Raw genomic sequence first — 25,161 nt, 5'->3', positions numbered from 1 at the left:
TTGAAGAAGGCAGAGCATCTGAAGGACAGTGTAAGCATCCGTGGGACTAAACACATCCCTAAAAACAGTGTGTGTGTGTGTATGTGTGTGTGTGTGTGTGTGTGTGTGTGTATGTGTGTGTGTATTAGAGCGTTTATACAGATTATAGATAAGAAAATAGGGAGTAGGGAGGAGTCTGTGCAGAACTTGCCAACTTCAATTACATTTTCCAGCACCTGTAGCTCAAAGATAATAAAATTCGGCATCTCTTTTAGTATTCAGAAATGTTAATTCATAAGCAAGCAGTTTAGATGAAAATCTGAATTTGCCACAGCAACAGTAGGAAAATCCTCATTACTGTAGTTGAGAATAGTCATCCAGGAGATGAGTGCTCCTGAATTTCACGGGGTGGTCTTTGTACTACCTGCAGAGTGGGTGAAGTAGCCAGCTTTCTACACAGGACCTTCAATGCGACGACACTGCCCACGTGTAAGAGTGAGGCTAGTAATGGTCCTAAGGGCAGAACCAGGATGCAACAGCAGAGGAATGTGCTGCTTGCCAGGGCTTGGCACCTGGTCAGGGTGCTCCAGTCGGGAAAGTAAATGGTCATGGGAAGAAGACCGTGGACATATGGCACATTTTATACACAGGCTGAGCCACATGTCTGTGAGCAGGTGGACATTTAGATCATTTTTCTAACCCAGTATTCCCTGCGTGCAGTCAAGATGTGCCACTGAAAAGTGAGAATTTTAGCCTACCGTCATGAAAATAGGCGTCCATGTATTGGCGCTATGCCTAATTGGCATTTTGTTGAAGAATTGACTAGCAGGCTGGGGTTGTCTGTTTGCTTCAACAAGCACGCCTGTGAGCCTGCCTCACACCAGGTGTGTGTGGTCCTAGAAGCTCCGCAGGTGAACTGTGGTCTCTGCCATCGGGCATCTCTCTTCAAATACACTGGTTGGCACAGGTATTCCATCCACAACCTAAGCAACATGAGTTACTCCAACTCATGGGTACCTGGAGTGTACGTGCACGGGCATGTGAACCTGTACACGGAATGTACACAGAATACCAGCCTTTCTGAGCTTATATTAATCCGTCCGTAGGATTTAGGGACTCTAGGCAATACATTGAACCTTTCCTCGGAGCAACGACTGTGGTAAATGATTCCTCGGAGAAGACACGATGGGGTCCTTGGGGGTGGATTATTAAAAGGGAATGTAGGCATCAGTGACTCATTGGCAATTCAGCATATGAGTTGTAGCTAAGCTTTGCTCATCGCTGGCTGGAGGCATCTGGATCTTCTACTAGAAAACAAACCCGCGAGGCTTCTTAGAATGTTTCATAATCGCCCATAAATGGTTTTAAAATTGTTCAGTTTCATAAGTACAGTGAACTTGGTTGCCTCTAAAAATACATATACCACAGACAAGTCTTTGGACAATTGGCGATCTCTCTCAAGCTTTTTCAGCACTGATATTTACTGTGGTACGCAACCAGGTTGTACGTAATTATATTTCCCATAAATTTATTTGCCTCAGCAAAAGACAAAACTTAGTTCAAATATCTCAAATCTATGATTGCTTTTAGAATATAAATATTCTGTGTGCTATGAAAGAGGTGTGAATCATTGGGTGTTAGTGAAAAATATCAGAGTCATACCGCGGCCTCCACAGGTGACTGATGACTGCTTATCACAATTTCCACTGCGAGGTATTAGGCGCTCAGCGATTCATCACCTGTGTTTTAGGAATCTGACTAATGGGGGATAGAAGCATTTAAACCTTACAGCAAAGGCTTTACATCAAAGGTAACTCACACGCTTATTCTACCTTAACACAAATCTGGAAACCAAATGTGGAACCGAACCAAGGAGCTCACATAATTATGTGCGCGCACCCTCCCGTGCGCCTCGCTGCTGCTATCAACGGCTCCCGTCTCTTCCGCCCGCACTGAATTCAGTCCGCCATCTTGCCGGCCTACAATATCTGACACGCTCACACGAAAGCAAATGACGAAAATGCTAAATGACACTTCCATCTCCATATTTAAAAGATTTATTATTCAACACTGCCTGTGCGTGGCATTTCTTCACTCTCTTATAAATATTTTACACATCTTGAGAGCGCCAAATCTAAACCACCAATTAGCTCAATTAACACCCAAATCGTTGGGTGTTTAGTTTTTCTTTTTGATAGTCCTCACGTTTGAGCGTTCTAGAACCAAAGCTCTGCATAGAAATCTGTATCTGCGGGGAAGATTTAGCAACTCGGGTGCCCTCTTCAGAGTGGCTGAAACTGGGTTGCTCTACAACCGTCCGCAAAAATTAATTATTGAGAACTCCCCACTCAACATGAAGAGGAATTTTTTCCTTTCTTTTTTTCTCTCCCTGCATTTCTGCCGACACCGATGTTCCCTCTGCTGGGGACATTTTTCTGGCACAAACCACATAACGCACTTCCTCATCTTTGCCAACTGCTTGACAGATCTCCACCTTTTCCATGGGCTCTGTGGACACCATGTTATTTAAAATGGTAGCACCCTCCGCCTAACCTGTTCCCTGCCCACCTGGTCCTCCTTGCCCTGCTCTACATAATTTTAATGGGCCTTATCACTTCCTGACGTATTACTGCGCAATGTGCTGCTTTTCCTCATGTGTTACTGATTGGCTGTCTTCTCCGGCAGGGAAGCTCCGTGTGGGTATTGGTTGGTCCCCATCACACACCACCCACTAAGACCGTGCTCCTCTCCTTCTGGGCGCCCAGGTCACGCCAGCAACTCAGAGTGGCCTTTATCCTTCAGTTCATCCGCGCATGTGAACAGTTGGCTAGGATATCCAAGTTGATTGATGTCTCTTTCTCTGGACACCTGGAACATCTCACAAACATTTCAGAATTGAGAACAAACATCTGAAAGCTTAGGGTATGGCGAGGAGAAATACACTTCTGCGTGCTCCACTCCCCAGAGAGCGTTACAGCCGTCTTGAAAATCCTGCTCCTAACCTTTCCGTAAACAAATTCCTACCCGGCACTAAAAGCTACTTAGTTATGCTTAAATGTTAGACGCGAATCAAATCCATCTTATATTTCAGGTTACAGCACTGCACTCAGACCTTTCACAAAAGGGAATACTTCCCCCTTGTTACAGTGGGCAGATCTGGGACTAGAAGTAATCATTTTCAGATTGTTCTCGTGGTGCTGGAAGTGTGTGTTTCCTTTCCCGGTTCACTCCCCTTGTGTGTCCCAGGAGAAAACTTCCCTCAGCTCCATTCCTCCTTCTGCACTGTGATCTATAGGCTAACCTCTTAAAATGCATGAACTAACCTTGGGATATATATGCTTAACAGAAAGTCAAGATAAACTCCGTATAAAATGGCTACCTTCAGAAATATTTTAAATATGTCATTATAGAATATTCCATTTTGAGGGATTTTTCCATTTATAAATAAATTGGTCTATTTGAGGAACCTAAAATTACGATTTTTGCTTTCCCCCGAAACCTTCTCTAATCCTGTGGCTACAAGGCCAGCCTATAAAGATAATATCCTAAATCTACCTTGTACTTCTTCCATTTCTCTTCAATTCTGATTCCTTTTCCTGCAACACAGGATTTTGTAGTCTCTAGGGGGGAAAACAAAGTCGTTCAGGTTTAAAACTGCTGAGGCAGCCCTGGGGTGACCACTCTGTTCTTCCCCACCAGCTCCTCTTTCCAGGGGCATCTCAGGGGTCGCTCGGGATTGGGGCTGGTGGCTCCCAGTGTGCTTGCTCTGACTACCTCATGGTTGCTTCCGAGAGGTTCCTGATCTTGTTGGCTTGGTTTTGGCCACATTTCCTATCTTATTGCGCCCAAGACATCAGTGGCAGTGGCCATTATTGCCAAAAAGCAAATGGTGCTAATTCTGTGCCAGGCACAGCTCTATGCCCTTTTTCAGAGATGGCTGTGTCGGAGGCCTCGTGAGTCAACCCTGTGGGGTGGGCACCGTTGTGATGGGTAAAGGGGGCAAAGCCTGGCATGGTGGTTTGAACAGCACCCCCAGCTGGCCGTAGAGCCAGAGTCTGAAGAGATGGCTGTTGTCTGTTGTTTCCAGCTTCTCCACGGTTCCTCTCGGTTCCCGAGGGGAGGAGGGGCCTGCTGTGAGCTGACTTGACCCTCTTGGGGAATACCATAGAACACAACGAAGAAAGACCCTGAGACTTGTTTTCTGGACACTCACCCCGGTCTAGGTGTGACCTGAGAAGGTCTTAATCATGGAGGCTTACAATCCAGTCTAAGCCACTAGTGATCTGAGCACCATTTATGAGGGTGGCTGTTTGAACGGGGAATGGAAAAAGGGAGAGTCATCAAACATCCCAGCCTTCCCGTTTGTCACGTCAGATAGTCCTGCCAGCCCCTGGGTAATGAGGGGTATCACTGTCATTCCTTTTCACATACAAGGAAGCTGAGGCCCGAATAAATATCTAAGTCCATTAGGTCAGCTGGCTACCAAAAGCTGTATCCGTCCTTCTGGGCTTCCTTAAGAAAAAAACCACAGAAATTTCTCACCGTCCTAGAAGCTGGGAAGTTCAAGATAGGGTGATGGTCAGTTAGTTTCCTGGTCATGACCCTTTTCTTGCTTATAGATGGCGGCCTCTTGGTGTGTCCTCACATTGTGGGGAGAGATGGAGTGCAAAGTCTCTGGTCAGGGTACTGATCTTGCGAGGGCACTGGTCCCCTCATAGGGGCCCACCCTTGTGACCTCATCTAACCCTAATTTCCTCCCCAAAGCCCTACCACCAAATACCATGACGCTTTTGGTTCAGCATGTGGATTTGGGAGGGACACAATATCCTGTCCTAACATAGGCTTTTCTAGTCTTGGCACTGTGTTGCCATTTGGGGCCAGAGAAGTGTCTGTGGTGGGGCCGTCGTGTGAATTGGATGTTTAGCAGTACCCGTGACCTCTGCCCTCACGATCCAGTAACAACACCTCCCCAGTGACGACCACCAGAATATCTCCAGGCACTGACACATTTCTTCCAGGAGGCAGTGTGGCCTGCACTGGAGAGTCACCGGGCTAATGTGTGCCCAAAGCCTGGGCTTTTACTGGCAATACGTCCCATGGAACCCTGGAGATGATCCCAAGATTCTGGGTTTAGTGACAAGGGGCTGAACTAAGTACCTTAAGCCACCTTCTAGCCCGTCATGCCTTCTAGTCCATATGCCTTTCTTCAGGAAGCATATAACCTTATAGAAAGGGCAGGGCAAATGCAAAATTAGCTATAAGCACCTTTGTGCTTTGTTTTGATTATTTCCATCTGGGAAACATTGACCCGAGAAAGTCAAAGGCAAAGCTTTCATGGAACTTCTCTGTCCTTGAGAAGCAAGTTCACGTGTTTAAGGGGTCCTTCACCTGTGCCTTTCATGGAGACAGGCCATAGAACGCAGAAGTAGTCAGCCCCATTTGCAAACGCTCAGTCCCTTGAAGGGCTTAAGGGACTCCCCCCTACCCCCCCGTCCTGAAGAGGGCTTGGTGACCGCCCAGCGGTGGCTTTCTGGGCTGGGAGGCCTGTGAACGGTGGGTCCGTCTGGCCGCCACCCCGTAGAGACAGACACACCCGCATCTTCAATGCAGGGGCCGCCCGCTGGCTCTCTGACTGATGGGAGGTATTCTGAAACCGACTACATATTCAAAAGATGAAACCGAATACGTAAGGATTAAGTACTTCAGTGAAACAGAAATTACAATTATAATATATTTTTTAACAGAAGTGAACAGGTGGTGTTTTAAATCTATCCAAGATTAACCCGTATTCAACACTCTGAGCACCAGGGCCGCTGCAATAAACATTGTCTAATTATGTATTCTTGGGAGTGCATTTTACGCTAGGTTTTCAAATTGGAATTTGGATCCGACTGAAGTTATCTACATCGTGCAGTTTCCGTGTATAATAAAGTAGGGATTCAAAATATTAAGTATTCTCGAAGCAACTTCACTCTGGGGTCTCCGTGCTACTGCTCCCTGCAAGGGGATGTAGCTGAGAACAGTGCCTTCAAGAGCGGAGGGTCTTTCCTGCCTTTCAAGTTCCGACCGCCTCCAAGTACACTTTTGTTGGTTCCGGTAGCGGTGGGATTTGCAATCCTGGATTTTCCTAAAATTTAGCCTATTTTCCATGTTCAGTGACATTCCTGGAGCTTCCTGGAGTCATCGCGAGGTGACTGGACGGGCCTGGTTGTGGTTTTAAACACCGGAGTACCGTGTTGGCATTGCCGAGGTCAAGGACACAGTAAGGCCTTGTGGGCTGGGACTGGGGCCCCAAAATGATGACAACGGAAGCGAGTTACATTTCGGTGGAGCCAGTAGGAGAACCTGGTGTCCTGCCGGCTTCCCACTCTCCTAGATTTTTCCCCACCTCAACCTGGGCAGCGCCGCATTTTGAGCCCAGCTCGAAACGGAATACTTTGAGAAAGTTTTCTTTTAAAGCCCGTCCATTCCAGCATTTCCACAAATGCCCTCCCATCTCCTGAAGGGAACATCACCTCTCCTACAGTGGGTGTCAGGAAGGGGCAGCAGAGGGAGGTCCCCTCCAAGCCGAGTCCAGCAGGCAACCCCCCACCCCTGGGGATTGACCTCCACACACATGTCCCTGTCACTCAAGCCCTGTGCCCGCTGGGGGTTCAGATGCTTCCCAGACCCCCGTGGCCTGACAGGCTCACAGGTCTGCCTGGGGGCGTCCGTACCTCGGGGAGTGAGCTGGTCCACCACCCTGCATGGAGCCCTACTTCCCACCCCCCCTCCCCCAGAACAAAGTCACCTGAGGCCCTTTGTGCACACAGTGTGCTGTCTGTCATCCGTGTTTGGTGGAACTGAGAAATCAAGTTGCAGGAATGCGCACCGGGGTTCCCATGCAGAAGAACCCAGCTTCTCCCCCAGATTCTGCTCTAGGTGTCACTGGGCACAGCCACACCCAGCCCAGAGCCCACTGCACAAGAGCCAGGCTTTCATATGTGAAGGTGCTACTTGGAAGGCTGGGGGGGGGGGGGCGGTGGGGGGAGGCAACCGTCCCGCAATGGGCAGCAGTCTTTTATTACTTTTTATTTATCCATCCTTGGGGTTCTCCGCTTGTCAGACCCACTGTGCCCTTGCAGGAGTATGGACACCATTTCAAATGTCACAGAAGCTGTTCCGAAAATGACCTTCCCCAAATCTCAGAGGCGCGGAAAGTTCTCAAACCCTTGTCACCACGGAGGCTCGCGCCATCTTCCCAGGGTTCAGCATCAGAAACAAGAAATGTTTCCACCTTATGTACAATTTGCATATTAAAGAGGGAGATATCAAAAGGAAATCTGCTCTAAGCCCAAAGGCAATGCTGTTTGCATCCATATAAAAGAAGGTGGGACATTAGGGGATTCGTGGGGTCTCGAGTTGCAGGAGCGAAAGCAGAGAAATACAGGCCAGGGTAAGTTTTGACTTCCAGCCAACCTTGGGCCAGGCTCTGGAATGTTCTCTGCCACCCCACTGGAACATCTCCATGCCCCTGACCCAGGGGTGCACAAAGTTCCCAAGGGTAGCAAAGCCTTCCCCGGTGTGGAACCCTAGGGTGGTGTCTGTGGTTCTTAAAAAAAAAAATCAGGACCAAGTATATTGAGTAAATTGTGCATTATGTGAAGTTAAATAATTTTTGTGCAGGACGACTGCCTAGATCCGTTAGCATAACAATGGCAATTGGATTGTTCAAGGGGGTAGAATACACAGCATTTCTCAAGTGTTTTTAACAGAAAATCTTTGTGGGGGAGGATGTATCACTCGAGACTAGCGTTGTAAGTAAGGTTGCACTTGTGGGGTCTCTGGGCTCGGAAGGAAGCAGGTGTCCTTGGAGGCAACGCTCTGTCTCCTCTAAAAGGGAGAAGAGGCCTTGGTTCAGCCCCGCTGCCGGATGCCACCCGTATCCGCTGGCACACCGCATACCCCGTGTCTGCGTGACGGCTCCTGGGCACCTGTCCTTGTTTCTGCTTCCAGCAGGGCTTTGCCCCTGGGCCCCTGGGCCCCTGACCATCACCTGTCTGCTTTTTTGGACTCAGCCTTGGCCTCCCCCCTCTCTGACCCCTGGCCTTCTGCTCCTTCTCAAGGCCACAGGCTTGGACTCCCCAGACCTCGTCCCTCTGCTGTAGCCCAGCTCACCCTAGTCTGGGACATGGGGTAGAGAAGTCCTTGCAAAGAGGACATAAGTTCTCAGCAAGCGGAGGGACCGCCACGGTGCCACTTCCTGAGCTGAGGGTCGGCACGAGGAAACATCCTGCGGAGGAAGTCTACCAGGCACCTGCGGCGACCCGTCTCCGGCAGCCTAGAACGCCCGCTCCTTCTTAGTGCCGCTAGCAGCTTAGAGGGGGTGCCTGACAGTTCTGAGCTCATTTGAGTTCTAGCCCTGCCACTTACTGAGGATCTTGGGGTAAATCCCTTCACCTCTCTGAGCCTCAGCACCTCTCTGGAAAATAATGATGAGTCTAAAACACGATCAGAATGTCTCGTGAGATAATGCCTGTAACGTTCTTAGTTGGAGCTTCTGGCACATAGGAATGCATGTTATTCGTGTCGCTGTTGCCCCTGGTTGATTCCAGCGCCACGACCCGGAGAACCAGGCAGAGACTCGGAGACTCCACGGGCGGGGCCTCCCCTCCCCGGCTCAGGAGGCAGGCAGGGGTGTGCTGTTTCCCTTGAAATCAGAACCTGCCTTCTCCCCGGGTGGTTCCTGCACGGAGCCGTGCCTCTCCAGATTAAATGCTGCTGTTGGCATTGAAGCACACAGATTTATTTGGTCATCATATTTGTTGGGTTGCTCTGCGGAAAAATGATCGCTCCTAATTAACATAGCAACACATGAATCATCTCTGGAGTCCTTGCCGCACCGACCGCGCAGCTGCGGTCATTTCTTCCAGGAGACAATGAGGGAGAAGATAACAAGCCTGTTGTTCTCCCCCCCCCCCCCCCCCCCGGGCTGGATCCTCCTCCGCCCCCGCCCCCATCTGCCCTGCTGTTCCCTGAGCATGACAGGCGCCGTGGGGTAGGGAAGGTGTCGGCGGAGACAGGCTGGGGCTGGAGGGAATGACTTGGTCTTTTTGATGACAGATGTTCTCAACTGGGTTATAGGACTCCAGTGGGGGTAGGAGACGGTTTTACAGGACCATTCCGTCTTGAGGACAGAACAGGGTCTTTTATCACTGGGCAACAGCTTCAAGGTGTCTAAAATCAGAGAGCTGGCCTATGTCCCCGTCCTCCTGCACGCATAAGCCAAGTCTTCCCCGTGGCCCAGGAAGGGCACCTCAGCAGGCATCACACACAACCAGCCTGGCGGGGCTCCCCATGACAGAAGCTGCCCGTCAGGGCTGGGGCGACTCACAGTGTATATCCCTGCACCTGACAGTTTGGGTGCAGTCCTTACCTGCAGAGCCCTCCAGCCCCTCAGCTTCCCCTCACGGCCCAGACACATGCTCCTCCTTCAAGTTCAAAAGGAGTTTGTGAAGAAAATTGCAAGCCACACAGCACCACTGTCTGCTCCCGCTTCCGACCTATCCCGGTTTAGCCATTTGCTAAACTATGGGTTCACAGATTTCCATTCCCAGGTTCAGCAGCCACAGGCCCTTCTCTGAGTTTTCAACACCCTGGGTCCATCTCTGTACCGCTTGTGGGCATCAGTGACCATGCAAAGCACCGGTGAACTTGGCACCTGTAACTCACAAATCGAAAATCCCATGGAGCTTTTAAATGATAGTGGCCTGTGTATTTTGATTCCCTGTGCATATGGTGGGTTCTATCAGAGGATAATGATAGGTGGCTTCATGATTCCTTTTCTTGCAGACGTCAAGGGGTCCTGAACCTACTCCATTCCTGCTTCTTCCCTGAACCTCTGGCACCTATTGCAATGGTTGGTACATAGCGGGTGATCAGTATCTATTGGTTACATATCATTTGAATGAATGAATGGATGGATGTAGTGACATAGGCACTTGGAAATAGACCTTGTAATTTACATATAACCTTCCATCAGTCCTTTTCAGGCTGCCACGGCTTCAGATACATTCAGATCTGGTTCAGAACTGGATCCATTGGACCTTAACTGTTGACCACCATGCTTGCAGCATATGGTTGGTTTAAGCACATCTCAGTGAATGATTTCTTTACTGCAGGTCTCAAGTCTGGTCATGCGCTAGAATTAGCTAGGAGACTTCTTGAGATGTTGAAAATGTAATTATGTAAATACACTAAAACCACTAAATTGTATACTCAAAGCAGATGAGCTATGTGGTATGTAAATTATGTCCCAGTAAAGCTGTTGAAAACTAGTGAATCCCACACCTAGACACTCAAATTCCACTGGTCAAATTCAGCTCAGTGGAGATTCAGCTGCTGAAACCCTCCCTCCCCCACAGTGAGTCTAGTGTGCAGCGAAGGCTGAGTCCCAGCAGCTAACAATCAGCCCAGGACTCTGTGACAAATCAATGTCTGTAGACACCTGGGAATCCTGGGCCTGTGATGGAGACCGTCAATTATTCTATTTGTATAGACCGGGCTGCCCAGGAACCCACATCAAACACCACCTATCCTCAATAATGTCTTAACTCCGTTGTTCCCAAACCTGACCAAACACCTTACAAAACACGGCGATTGTATAGAAGTCGGCTTCCCTTGGCACACCTGTTTACCTCTTGCATCACCAGTCCCCCGCCACCCCCCAAATTTGGGGCCTGGAAATCCAAATCTTTAAGAGCGTCTCCATGGAGACCCCAACCAACGTTCGTGGGGCTACTACCTGAATGTGTTGTATTAAAATGGGTCAGGTACCCAAGACCCCAGCTAACCAGCAGATATTCCCACAAAGGTCACCTGCATTATGTTGTTGAGAACTGTTTGCACTCAAAGTCATGGAGCTGTTGAAACAAGTGATAATCAGGGTGATTAAGAGAGCGTGATGTGGTAAGACACCAACCAGAGAGTGAGGCTAGCCTCTGCACCTGTTGGCCGGCCGGTCATGCAGGCTTGTCCTTGAACCCACCAACACTGCCCTTCTCCTGTCTCCTACTGGTCTGGCGAGGGAGCTCATCCTCCTTGGATGGAGGTCTACTCTTTCATTTGGGTTCTGAATCCCATGTTGTCATGTGACACTTAGGTTCTAAATTACACTCTCTTCCCTCCCATAACCTCAGTGTTTCTGTGGCCACCCTCCCTTCCAGCTTGTAAACATGCTGCTCTCCTATCTTTATCAACTGACCCCCGAACTCCCTTTCACCACAGCCCTGCCCACGCCAGCCACACCCTCATTCCCGCCACCATTGTGCATTCAAGCTTGAGTTGCCTTAACTCGCTGCTGACCGGGACTTGACTGGCATGCCACTTTCTGCCTGTGTCCCCACGTCTCCCACCCCACCCAGCATCGACACCCCCTCTCGGATCTGCCTTCCTTGTTCTTGCCTACCTGGCTTTCCAACGTGGGCATTCTCAAGGCTCTGTCCTTACTCTTTATTCTTTATTTGTCTTTATTTTTATTTGTCCGACTCTTACTCTTTATTCTTCCCTAGAGGGTCTCATCCACTTCAGTGCTTCAAATCGCTGTCTATAAACCAAAGACTCCCAGATGATCGCCCAGCCCAATCTAACACTCAACAGTGCTACATTTCAAATGCTTCTCAAATTCAGTGTAACCTGAACTGAACCCCTGGTCTTTGCTGCTGGGTCTCTCTCTGTGGTCCTGTCTTGGTTCCTAGTACCATGCTCCCCCTGTGCGTTAATTCAAGCGCCAGCCATCATCCCCGGCAACCCTCTTCTTCATCCTCCTTAATCCATGCCTCCCACATCATTGAGTTTTACCTCCAAGTATTTCCCAACTCTGTCTGTTGCTTCTAATGTCTGTAACCCCACATTATTCCAAATGGTTCTTTTAAAATGCAAGACTCATCACCTCTTCCTCCTGAAGAAAATCCATAGATGGTCCTCCGTGGCCCATGAGACAGAGAATGAAGTTCCTAACAGCCTCATTCAGGACCCTGGATAGGCTTTCCCTTGCCTATCTCCCCAGCAGCAGCCAGAAGCCCCGACCTGGCCACACTGGCCCCCACCCTCCACGGAGGAAGGAGAACACTGTGTTTTCTGACACTGCTTCCTCAGTGCTTTAGCACAGGCACAGCCATATTATAGGCACAGAAACAATGTCTGTTGACCAAGTGAGTATATAATTACTGCCCATATATAAACCAGGCTGATGACAGCAGCTAACGTTTAAGATGACTTCACAAAGAAGCCACATGGCAACACTGGTGAGACGGGCGGCACCCTGTCCAGCATGCCGTGAGGGCATGGCTGTTGATGACAATGGTGAGAGTGACGATGACAAATTGATCAGGCGCATAGTATGTTTGGGACAAAACCCGATTTATACCAGATGATCAAGTCAAGTTATTGCCCCGAAACCGGATCTTACGGGATCGTGGAGAGGACCCGCTGTTACCTTCCATTTCCTCTAATACGAAACGGGCGTGTGGGTCTGGGCAGGTTTCCAGAGTCTCCCTGGAAGAACTTGGGGTGTGGTCTTTGCACCCCATTAGGGCTGGCGAGGTTCGCGGCCCGGGACCATCAGAGGCCATCACTACTGATGGATTCAGAGCTGCTCCCATTCTATGGTTTCTAGGTTAAGCTCTGGAACAAAGGGTCCGTGTCTGGAGACCTGACGGTAATACATAAACTGTGGGATTTAGGGGGTGGGGGTGTTTGCTTCACTCAGAATTCTTCGTGCTGCAACAGAAAACCCGACTCAAAGCAGCTTCAACGTGAAGGAAATATTGACGGCTGTGATTGCACCTGGACCTGGGTCCCTGTGCGCTGTCTTTTCCTGAGAGAGGCCGCAGCCCAGCCTGCCTCCCCGCTGCACGGAGCCCGCAGACTGACGTCCCCGGATGAAGACTGCCCGTGTCCTGGGGGCTTTCCTGCAGGAGGGGTCCATCACAGCCGTCTCCAAGCTGGGTCAAGGTCCACTCTGACTGGGCCGTCTCGAGAGGCGTGTGCCCCTTGACCCGAGCTCTGTGCCCTTGGGGGTCAGCAGGTGAGCCGATCGGGCTGGGGTTCTGCACCCCACGTTTAAGGGTGAGTATGAAAACCTCCCGGGGGTGTGCGCTGAGGGTGGAGAGGGCACACATCCTTAGAGAGAGAAGTTGCAAAGCGGTTGCCAGGAGGGCAGAGAAATGCTGGGGGCAAAAACCCAAGCTCCAACATTCTAAGGCTCAGACCATTTTAAATCCTCAGAAGAATCTCAATTCACTCTAGCAACTTCAGTGAAAATTGCTGCTTCAGCTCCAGCTGCCAAATAAAACTTCTTCCTGACCTGTGCGTACCTCTGGACTATCTCTCGGACTAAAGAATTTAAAGTTAAGGCTCGAGGCCCTCGGAAAAAGCCAACTGGCCTTCTCTTAACTCCACCATCGCTAACAGAACAGTCAGGAAATGAACAAAGCCTGCCAGAGCGCTGCTATCTGCAGAATTCCGGTTGTCACGTCTTCCCTTCCCTGAGCTGTTTGCACCGACTCTTATCCTCTCTATCTCGAACATCTTGACAAGTTCCTTACCCATTCAGGCAGCTCCCTCGCCATTGCATACTTGCTGACCTAGAATATTAGTCTTTTGTGAGCCACTATATCAAACGCTTTCTTGAAGTCCAAGTAAATTATAGCCAGGCTTTCTCCTGTTGACTCTTTGTGCTGTTTCCTTGAAAAATTCTATCAGATCGACCAAGCGTGGTTTTCCTTTGCTGAGTCCATGCTGACTACCTGTAATTAAGCCCAGGCGAGCACTGCCCTGCGCGGTGTGTGGGACTGCATTCTGTTCTGCCTCCCTCTGAAGCCAAGCGACATCCTGAGTAGCACACAGACGTGCGTGGCTCTCTCTCAAACAGCTGCCCAGGGCTCCCGGCCCTCTTTCCCTTCTGGACGTTCTCATCACGCCACAGTGAGGGCAGCCTCGGGGGAGCCAGGCTCGGTGGAGGAGGTGGGCGGCACGTGGATTACGGAGGCTAAAGTCCTGGGTTCAAATCCAGCTCCGTCTGCTCGGCAGCTCTGTCATCCTGAGCCAAGTCACCCATATCTCGGAGCCTCAGTTTCCTTATCTGTCAGCGGCAGTGACGGGGACCCCAGCTGGCGGGGTTGTTCACGGCATTAAATGAATGCACGAAGTCATGTGAGGCTGTTCTCCAATGGAATGCCACGGGGTAAGTGAGCGATCCGTGGTGGCATCTGTGTGTTTGGGCACGTGGGATGCCTCCCGCCTGGTCCTAATCTCCTTGCCCGCCGTAGCTGTTCACTGTGTGTGACTGTAAATACGCCGTTCCCTTCTGAAAGATCATGCCTGGTAGACCACATAGTCTACGATCTGGATGCTTACCGAGGACAGAACTCTCTAGACCCCTGGGTCTCTCTCCACCACGTGTCCTCAGGGGAGCGGGGCTTTCTGGCTAACGAGCCGGGGGAAGGATCTGAGCAGGTTCGGCCAGCCTCCTCCCTTTGGAGCTGGGCTCCCTGTCTGCAGCAAGAAGGTTCTGGCCTACTCCGTTTGCCCAGAGCAGTCTTGATTTTCGATTGCTGTTCCGCAGTGATCATTAATAGCACCTTTCTTCGCTCTCACTGTCCGCCTTGCGACCCGGCGGTCACCCTGGATCTTTGCCACGCGCTAAAATCGTCTCTCCCTCTGAAGGGGGCTGCGGGGGTCCAGCCGTGCCTGTGACCAGAAGGCATGTCTGCTTAATTCAGGGCTGGGCAGTAACAGGCTTGCCAGGCTTCTGGGAGAAAGGCGGCCTTTCTTCTCTGTAGCTGTCAGGCCTCTGTCTAGCTCTTTGTTAGCGTATGACTCAGGTGAGAAGAGTGCTCTTCCCCCACCTGGAATTCACGCCCTCGGACCCTTCTCTTAGCTTAGCTGTCAGCCAGACAACGTTAAATCTTACCCATGACATCTTCCCCGAGTCTGGAGTAATACCAGCTACCTGCTACCTCTGAGCTCCCGGGGGGCCTCCTCTGTACCTCCGCTGTGACACCTGTCCACTTCTCCTGGGGCACGGTTGTGCTCCTTCGTGTCTTATCGTTAGCTCCTTCAGGGTCAGTCCTGCCCTGGTCTCTCTCTGTCGTCTCTATAGTCATGACAGGAGCTTTGCTGGTAGAAAACACTGAATAAGAATTTTTTAAATGAAAGCGTGGATGAGTGGGTGAATGAGCCAGCTTGATCTCTGAGAGTTGAGATTACAGAGGTACGAACAGCTGCTTTGTCCCTGGACTGCAGACTGATGCTTCAGTCCGTTCCAGTCAGACTTGCAATTATGTCTACGTATAGAAATGCAATTCATGGGGGCGCCTGGGTGACTCAGCGGGTTAAGCGTCCAACTTCGGCTCCGGTCGTGAGCTCACGGTCCGTGGGTTCGAGCCCCGCGTCGGTGCTGACAGCTCGGAGCCTGGAGCCTGCTTCGGATTCTGTGTCTCCCTCTCTCTCTGCCCCCCTCTCAAATTAATAAACATTAAAAAAATTTTAAAAAGAAAGAAAGGCGATTTGTAAATGTGGGGCTCACAAACAGATAGCGTAGACAGGGAACAGACATCTAGAAGATGGGTAGCTATGGAAAATGCTCTGTGTTGGCTAAGACTTTTCAGTTGCAAGTAACAGTAACTCGGCTCCAACCAGCTAACCGAAAAGGACCACGTGCTGGTTCACAGTCCACGCAGGCAGAGATGGGGACAGGGGAAGGAGGGGAATAGTTGGATTTCAGCAGCAGGTGGAAGCGAAGATTCAGAGGCAGGATGCACGCCCCTTCATGGTTTCTCTCTGCCTTTGGCTTCATTCTTTTTCAGCCCAAATGGGAGGGAACATGGCCACCAGCCGATCTCAGGTGTTAATGTGCCTGACACTCCATCACAGAAGGGAGATGGCCTCTTCTCCGGTTCAAGAGCCATGGGAAGGACCCTGGTTATCTCAGCTGGTGTCCGACACCCACTTCTAGACCGATCGCCCATGGCCGTGGGTAGGAGCTGGGAGGAAGAAAAAGTTGGAAGGACAGGGAAGTTCAGGAGGGGACCAAGGGGCTGGGGGAGGGTGGGTGTGGAGGAGCAGCTCAGGGGAGGGAGGCACCGGGGGGCTGGACAATGGCTGCCCGCCAGTGAGAGTGTCCCGTTGCCCTCCTCCCCTCACTGCTTGCACTCCAGGCCTTTGTTCCTGATGTCGGGGTGACGGAGGGCAAGGAAGACTGGAATAGAGAAGCAAGGCGCCAATGAATTACAAACCACAGCCCGCTGGGGGCCGTTAGACCCGAGAACAGAGCATTTTAGAAATGGCAGGGTAAAGGACCGTCACGGCAGCCACCTGCTGCTGCACACAGCATGGTCCTTATCGGGCCGAGCCGTGAGCGGTGAGGGAGGAAGCGTTGCAAGGCACCAGGCCTGGGAAGCAGTTTGTGAGTGTTACTGTCGCTACCAAACGTTGCTCAAACTCTCCTGTCACCCTCTGCACAACTTGGGCTACCACAAAGTCACCCAGTAGCAGTAACCCTTGGCAAGCTTCTGGTTTCCCTCCTCTCAAGCCTCAGTCTCCTTAGTGCTAAAGGGTGGTGATAGCATCTCATGAGCAGGATGGTTGTGAGGGTGACAGAGGGTGGGTGTCCCTGAGACTCAGTAGGAGGAGGCTGCTCTCACGAGGGATGGAGTCTGGTCTGCAGGCAGGTCTTCTACCCGCCAGACACCTGCTGCTCCCATTTCCCTCCTCCTGCAAGCGATGACAGAACGGTTCCATGGTGAGGGTTTTGTTCTGGAACGTTCTGCCTGACTCTGCACCCCGAGAACATCTGACCGTCCTCTCCCGTCATCTGCTCAGGTGCAGCGTGCAATGAGACAGACTCCGAGGTTGTGGGTGTGGCTCCCCTCGTTCTCCGCGGACTGCATCTGCCTGTTGGAGAGTCAACTAGCCCTTTATGAAAGACCCCGGGGGTGGGGAAAACAAGAGCAAATCCTGATACAGGCATTGGAGTCTCTGGATCCAGCTTGGGCTGAAGCCAGACCCTTGCTCTTTTTGGGGAGGGGGCCACGCGAGGGGGCAGGGTTTTCCACAGGCCCAGGGAGGTTGGGATTTAGGTGCAGTGTCTCTCTGCTCCGGCCCAGATGTGACACGAAAAACTCCAACTCTGGACTAGAGACACATGCCTCTGTGTACGTTTGAGCCTCGACAACGTGGCGGTACGTTTCCTATGCAGCCCTTGATTTAATCGTGACAACAGTTTTTACAGGAATTTACTATTGTTTAATCTCCACTTTATAGATCGCACAACTAGTAATTGGTTGAGGGAGGGTTTGAAGCCTGACATTCAACTCAAGCAATGGTGTCTTGTCTGCACTGTTGTTCTTCATCCAAGGACTTTGTGTCCTTGAACAATGAGTGCTTGGATGGTGAGCGTGGTGGACCCTTCTGTGCTGCAGTGTGGGCGGTGTGGGGCAGGCAGTGGACACCCCACACTCCAGAGTGATGACTGAGCCGCGTGACGACCGCCAGGAGGGAGAAGGCAGCACAGAGTGGCTGAAAACAAAGTAAATACTAAACAAAGTGTTTGTCTTTCTTGTGCACCTGAACTCTGGGGCTAAGAATCTTGCTTGCTACACGTTGTTTCTCTCATCCGTTGAGTTCTGATTTCTGCATGTGGCTCCCCAGGGGTGACTCAGCCCTGCCACCACAGTGCCCATCTGGGATGCACCTTTTTACCCAAACGCTCTATCTCTGCAACCCTGAAAACATGTGTACGTGGAATCTGTAGCTAAAAAGCGTTTAAAATGGGCTATGCTGGAACAAGGAATCACTTGTAAATAATCTCCACGGTGATGATTTTGGAAAGTGATAAATGCAATTGTTATAAAAACACACACCTTGTAATATATAAAATGCAGGTTCCTAAACACACATGGAAAGTGCATAATAACTGTATGTGCTGAATGAACAAGGCAAGAAATGGATGCTTTGAATTTTCTTATCAAGCTCCTTCATCTTGTTTGGTCAACATTTCACCAGGATTTTCACGCGTGTGTATTTTGCAAATGTAATGAAAGTTTTTCATTATGTTTTACGTAACCGTGTCTTCGCAGAAGTGGGATATGCTGGTGTCTCATCTGGAAACGTACATGCTTCCTTGACACAGAATGAATCCCTCTACTCAGTGTCAATGACAAGCGTTCATTCGTTACAGCCTGGGAGGGGAAAAAAAGGCAAAGAAGGAACTCAGTGCTAAGAATACTTCAGTAAATATGGATCCCACTGCATGTGGCACCATCATCGCCTTATGGATTGGCAGCTAGGCCCTCAGCGTGGAACAGAAGCACCGATTATTTATAGATTGCTGACATTGTTTATTGTCACAGAAGGAATTTTCCTACGTGGTGGGATTATGGCACCTCTTGTTGATTAAAGGTCCGAGAAGTCACCTCAGTATTATAATGACATCAGTCGGGCTGAGCTGAATTCATATAGCAATTCAGTTACCATCAGATTTGCGATCGTAAGTATTTTGAGAAAAGGCTGGATGAAGTGAATGGCACCATTTTTCGTGATCTGTCTGAACTAATGTGCCCTGAGTTGTAGAACAAAGTCTGTGGTAAGAGGATTCTAGATGAAGCACCCAGAAAGCACCTGTTTCGTCCTCCCCAAGTGTGGCTTGTGCGCTATCCTAGCACGGAATTCCTCAACGGAGATGATGTAAGCTGGGGCCATGTAAGCTGACAGCTGACATCTGAGCCCAGAGCATGACAGATTCTCTCGGCCTAGGCCAGGGACTCTCAACCTTGACGCGGCTGGCATTTCGGTCAGTAAGTCTGTTGCAGAGGGCTGTCCTCAGCGCTGTGGGATGTTCAGCAGCATCCCTGGCCACAGCCTACAGGTTGCCAGTAACACCTGCCTGGCAGTTGTGACCATGAAAAATGTCCCCAGATATGGCCAGATGGCCCCGGGGCGCAGAACTATCCCCAGTGAAGAACCAGGCCGACCCATGTCCTTTAATAGCCTGTCACGGCGTCAGGACTCACGTTGGCTGTCCCCAAGTCCACACAGAGCACACGTGTGAAAGTAGCCAGAGCAAATGAGCCTCTGCTCAGCATTTGGGCTTTTCCGTGTTCCGAGAGCCCCGTGTGCCACTCGGAGAGAAAAGGAGAACAGAGTCTTCTCCAGGTCACGGAGGCGCCCGCCTTTCTTCGCTCCCTGCCCGTCTCTGGGCGTTTTCTTGTCACACGGGTAGCCAAAGGTCTCCTGCAATGTTGTGGTTAATATATCTTGAAGCCCCCAGTGCTTAGTAGGAACACTGGATGGGGCTCCTCGCGGTACCCCAGCGCCCAGCGCAGGATTGGGCACGTAGTGGATGTTTGAGAATATCCATAGTGAGCGTGGTTCGTGCGGGCGGCCAGGGCTCTCGAGGCTCTTCCTCCAGCTCTCCCTCACCCCTGGCCGCTGGGCAAGACAAGTGTTCCATTCCATCCAAAGAAACAGACATCATATACGTACATACATACACATACTTACACACATTAGAGGTGCGATATTATATGATCTGTGCATCTGTTTCTCATTTAAATTCTTGTAATGGAAGAAATTAAATTCAATATATGTATGTATGTTCTAGGCACCTGGGTGGCTCAGTCAGTTAAGCATCTGACTCTTGATTTCGGCTCAGATCACGATCTCACAGTTCATGAGTTTGAGCCCCGTGTTGGGCTCTGTGCTGCAGCACAGAGCCTGCTTGGGATTCTCTCTCTCCCTGTTGCTCTGCCCCTCCCCCACTCACATTCTCCCTCCCCACCCCCCAAAGTAAATAAGTAAATACACGTTTAAATATATGTATATTTATTACATTCTTTATGATCCACTAACTTATATATAAGGGGCACCTGGGTGGCTCAGTCCATTAAGCACCTGACTCTTGGCTTCAACTTGGGTCATGATCTCACAGTTTATGAGTTCAAACCCCACATCAGGTTCTGTGCTGACAGCTCTGAGTCTGCTTGGGATCCTCTCCCTTTCACTGTCCGTCCCCTGCTTGCCTGCCCTCTCACTCTCTCAAAATAAATAAATAAACTTAGAAAATATATAAGATGATTTGTTATTACGTGTTAAATAATTTAATATTTTATATTGAATTACGCATATGTGAGTGGGAAGTAGGGATGGAATGTGGGCAACACACACTCACACACGCACTACCCCCTTCTAGTATTCATTTCCATCTGACTTTTTTCATTAAAATAACTGTCCACCTGCTTGCCTTCTCCCCCACGGTTTCTGCTTACGCCTCACGTGGGTATAGGATCTGGAAAGGACATTCAGAGAAGAAATTGAATGTTCCGTGAATGTGGAGACATGGTTGACGCCCTGTAGAATTAATCGGGGACTCACAGATCTAAACAGTAAGTTGGGATTGTCGTGTTGCAAATGCAAAATAAAGATTGAAGCCATCTGGTGCCGGTCAGAGTCTGAAGGAAAGGCAGTGTCCAGCACCTTCGTGACAAGTTAAACTGGTGCACGTTTGAGGGACAATTTACTAACACGTCTCAGAGCATTCCCTGCACTTGCCCGAACCCAGCCACCCGGTCACTGGAAACCCCCCCGCAGAAGACCACGAACTTGTCTTCTAATAGCATTTCCTTGCTGGGAGTGAAAAGTAGGTGAGAGCAGAAGGTGCAAAAACAATGCATCTTATTCTGTAAGTTTCCTGTTGTTTAGATTTTCCATGCTAAGCATTAAGGTATTATTGTATAAATTGAAAAATAAATATACTCATGGAGAGCTGGCCGATGGGCTGTTACTAATAACTCAGAAAAAAAGTGTCAGTGTGTTTCTCAAACATACAAAAGTAATCTGCAACCCCGCTATTTAAAAATATATAAAATATTATAAACTAATACGTTTAGAAACATTATTGTCCTGGGGCGCCTGGGTGGCTCAGTCGGTTGAGCATCCGACTTCAGCTCAGGTCATGATCTATCCGTTCTTGAGTTCAAGCCCTGCATCAGGCTCACAGTACAGAGCCGGCTTCAGAACCTCCGTTCCCCTCTCTCTGTGCCCCTCCCCTGCTCATGCTTTCTCTTTCAAAAATAATAAACTGTCAAAAACAGAATTTAAAAACGTTTTTAAAAATATTGTCCTAAGATTAAAAAGTAACGTGTAAGCTTAAGAAGTTGGCCTCAGAAGAGGCACACTTAACAATTTTTTGTAAAAATTAAATTGGTACAACATTCCTGCCGAGGTGCTTAGAAACGCAAATTAAAATCTTTGAAAATATCCATACCTTTCAACCCAGAAACTTGACTTGTAAGATTAGAGACTAAGAAATAATTATAAAAATATAACATAGGTACAAATATTTGCATTAAAAGATGTTCAGTGCATTGTTATTTATAATGTAAACACGTGGAAAGAGCGTGAACGCCTTTTACGCAGAAGTTAGTGAACTACATTATGGCGTCATATTATCTACTCTACTGCAACTCGTGAGAAAGAGTAGTATAAGGACTATCACACTGAAAATGCACATGGTGTTTTGTTTTGTTTTTTAAAGATTTTGGAACTATACTTACAGGCTGATCCATACCAGCCTAAAGGTTCATAGTAATCTACAAGAGAAGAGATTATGTGTGGCTTTTATTTTACTTTTCAGTGTCTGTGCGTACCTAAATATTTGTATCCCTGAGGGAAGAAAATTAAAACAAATGTGGAGGTGTTCATGTCAGGCACGAATCAACCTTCTCCCTCATCAAACTTCTCCCTGGGGAGGTGATACCTCTGGCTTCTCTTGCCTGTTTGCCCCAGGAACTGAGCCAGGGGGTGGGGTGGGGGAGGCACTGAGACAAGGTGACTAAACTTCTGAGTCAGCCGGAGCTGGCTTTGTCCTCTTTCGAAGCGTGAATGTGGGTGTTATTTGGGAGTGGGAACCACAGGCACATTCTGTGGTTTTTAATCCTGACGTGTCTAAAAGTTTGATGTGCTAAAAGCAGGTCAGTGAATTAGTTGCGGGCTGGAGGGGAAGAGAGTCAAGATTCACAGCCTCTGGGGTTTCACGGATGCACGGAGTCAGGAGCAACCAGGATAAAGCATCTATCGAGGGTTTCGGGGTCCACCGTCCCCAAGGTGGCATCTGGCACTTGGGACTTCCCGCCTGGGGACCCTTGGCAATTTCTCTGCAGCCTGGAATCTTCTCCCTTCTCTCGGTCCACAGGTGGTGCTGTTCCTTCACCATGAGGAGCGGGAGCCCCGGGCTGAGTATGGGGTGGATCAAGGCAAGCGGGAGCCCCAGGGGTGCCCCGGATCTCACCCCCCCTCCGCCCCCCACCGTGACGGACTCTCTTCTTGGACGCACCTTCGGTCCTTCCCAAACGAGCACCCTCTCTGTCCGTATTTTTTCTCCGTGTGCCTCATGCCTTGTTGTTTACAGTCTTCTAAATCCCCAAGGGTGCTGGGCAGAGGGGAGGTATCAGGTTAGGGCAGGATGGTCTGGGCTTCCTCCGGGCTCCCGGCCCAGCACCCCCAAGGGGTGAAAGCAAGTCATTTATTGCCCTTGCTGCACGTTTCCTCACTCAGAAGATGGAGATGTGATGGCTGCTTTGCAGGACCGGGTTAGGAATTAGAAGGCAACACCCCAACCCACTGGCATAGTGGTTGGACCGAAAGTGTTCAACAAATGGTACTTGCTATTATCATTATCTCCAGAGACGTGTCCAGTGGACGGCTTAACACGTGCCTGAGGATAAGAAAAAAGTCTCACTATAGCAGCTGCTTCAAGACAGTAGTTCCCCAGATATGATCCAGGATACATACCCATAACTGTTGCTTTGGAGCAGTGGGAGGGGGGTCCTGCTTCCTTTTCTTAAGCTTTTATTTAAATTCCAGTTAGCTAACACCCAGCGTGATATCAGTTTCAGGTGTACAACGTAGGAATTCGGCACTCCCACACGTCCCCCGGTGCTCATCACGACAGGTGCGCTCCTTCGTCCCCGTCACTTATTTCCCCCGTCCTCCGACCCCCCTCCCCTCTGGCGACCGTCGGTGTGATGTGATCTCTGTAGCTGAGAGTCTGGTTCTTGGTTAGTCTCTTTTTTTTCTTTTGTTCCTTTGTTTCGTTTCTTAAATTCCACATATGACTGAAATCATGTGGTATGTGACTTTCTCTGACTGACTTACTTTGCTTAGCATTATGCCCTCTGGTTCCGTGCGTGCTGTTGCAGGTAGCAAGACTTCATTCTTTTTCACGGCTGAGTAATATTTCATTGTGTATCTGTGTAAGTCTACATACACACACACATACATATACACCACATCTTCTTTATCCGCACATCAATCAATGGACGCTTGGGCTGTTTCCATATTTGGCGATTATAGATAATGATGTTATAAATATCAGGGTACAGGGGCACCTGGGTGGCTAAGTCAGTTGAATGTCCGACTTCGGCTCAGCTCATGATCTCGTGGTTCGTGAGTTCGAACCCCTGTCAGGCTCACTGCTGTCAACAGAGAGCCCACTTTGGATCCCTCTTTCTGCCCCTCCCCCACTCTCTCTCAAAAATAAAAATTAAAAAAAATTAAACATCAGGTGCATGTGTCCCTCTGAATCAGTGGTTTTGTACACTTTGGGTACATTCCCAGTAGTGCGATTGCTGGATTGCAGGGTAGTTCTATTTTTAACTTTTTGAGGAAGGGAGGGTCGTACTTGAACTTTCTTTTTTTTTTTTAAATGCATTTGGTAGACATTTGTATGAAGACACCAAACATCATTGTTCCTATCACTCCCCGAGAATCTATCTTAGAAAGATAATCTAATGCTCACGAACGTGTGAGTCCTCTAATGCTTCAGACATTTGATCTTTAAGCCTTCAGGACTACTGTGCCCATTTTGCAGATAAAATAGCTGAGGTACAGAGATGTACCCTGGGAGGCAGCCGCCAAGTCCCAGAACCAGGATGTGGCCCCGGGCCTCCTGGCTCAGAGCCGCCACACCCCACCCCTCCCATCAGCCCAAGGCGCCACCTCGAGGAGCCCAGCAGCACTTGCCAGTGTCCCTTCAGCGGATGGGCCACTGCTCTGTGTTGTGCATTTCGCCTGAATATTTCAACGTGTATTTGTGGCATTATTCAACATTTATGGAGTCTGAAATATTTATACCGCACAAATTGGTTCCCCACAGACCCGTGGCTGGAGGGAGGCAGTTTTATCAAAACAACCGCAATGGTAACGAACACAAAAACTCGTGAGGTTCTTGAACTCTCCGAAACTTTTCAAGTGAGAGCTCCTAAGTGCGGCACACCCAGATTCAGTTTGGAAAATTCCACGAGCGGATCGATGCAGAGACAAAATCCAAGGGGAATGAGTCTTGGAGCAACCTGGTTCACTTGGTCCCCATACCTCCAGGAGAAGAGCTCCCATTTTTGTAGTCTGTGCACATCATGCCCAGAGAAGCAGAATGCTCGTATCTCACTCTGATTAGACAAAATGTGGAACTAGACCTGACCTTGGACTTCATACGGGAAGACACGCAGCTGCATCATCCCTAATTTTAAGCAGCTGTGTGATTTAGAATCGACCCCCCAAATCACCAGTCAAGACCACGTCTTCCTTCATAACAAAAGCGCAGTGTAAAAAATTGCTTTATGTTCATATATTTTATTCTCATTGACTTACACATAAGCAGTTTCCCCCAATTTGTGTTCTGTGCTGTGTTAAAGCAAAGTGAATATGAATCAAATTTTTATCATTTCTTTAAGCTATTAATTCACCTTTGAGAACTTTTTTGATGCTGTCTGCTTTAATCTAAGCCTACATTTATATTTCATAAACCCCTCTTGGTGTCCCATCAATATATTATAATTTAAAAATGTTTCATGGTCCAGTAAGTTTAGAAAATGCTGATCTAGAACTATCTAAAAATGTTTTCTTGTCATGTAGAACAGAGAGAACAGTTTTTGTAGCTGGGAACAGTTCCACCATCTGTTTTGATAATCTCTGATCAACAGTGGCACGGGATGGGCTATAGATCCAAATTTGGTTTAAAAATGTCCCTAAAGAAGAAGTGGCACCCTTGGGTTTTACCCTTGGCGGCATCAGAAGCCAGGGGAGCGTTTCCGTACAGGACAGATAAGCACTGACTTACTTTTGAAAGGATTGTTCTGGCCATGT

This window comes from Acinonyx jubatus, chromosome A3 (assembly GCF_027475565.1).
Source record: "Acinonyx jubatus isolate Ajub_Pintada_27869175 chromosome A3, VMU_Ajub_asm_v1.0, whole genome shotgun sequence".
Taxonomy (NCBI): Eukaryota; Metazoa; Chordata; class Mammalia; order Carnivora; family Felidae; genus Acinonyx; species Acinonyx jubatus.
The sequence above is the reverse complement of the archived record's forward strand: the minus strand, read 5'-3'. Positions refer to the sequence as shown.